This window comes from Morus notabilis, unplaced genomic scaffold (assembly GCF_000414095.1).
Source record: "Morus notabilis unplaced genomic scaffold, ASM41409v2 Scaffold3172, whole genome shotgun sequence".
In the NCBI taxonomy this organism is placed as follows: domain Eukaryota; kingdom Viridiplantae; phylum Streptophyta; class Magnoliopsida; order Rosales; family Moraceae; genus Morus; species Morus notabilis.
Window position 1 is genome coordinate 9,531 of NW_010360894.1, and position 326 is coordinate 9,856.

Here is a 326-nt window from a genome sequence, read left to right on the forward strand (position 1 = left end):
TCAATTTATATAGCGTATTTACAAAGCTCTGATTAGCTCTAGTCCATGACTCAATATATTAGTGTATCATCCCCATATGATATCCATAATCGACTTGAGGTCAAGTTCCGTTTTACCTTCCCGATTACATTTATCTTATGTTCCATTATCATAACATCGGAAAAATACTATTCGTATCATTACAAACAGTAAACCATTAGATAACACAGAGTAGTCCAATGGCTGAGCGCTCATATTTTCCAATCCACTGATAATGCATAAGAGGATATCATTGACTCTTTATAGGAGCTATAGATTCCACTATCTATGAATAACGAATCTACGCA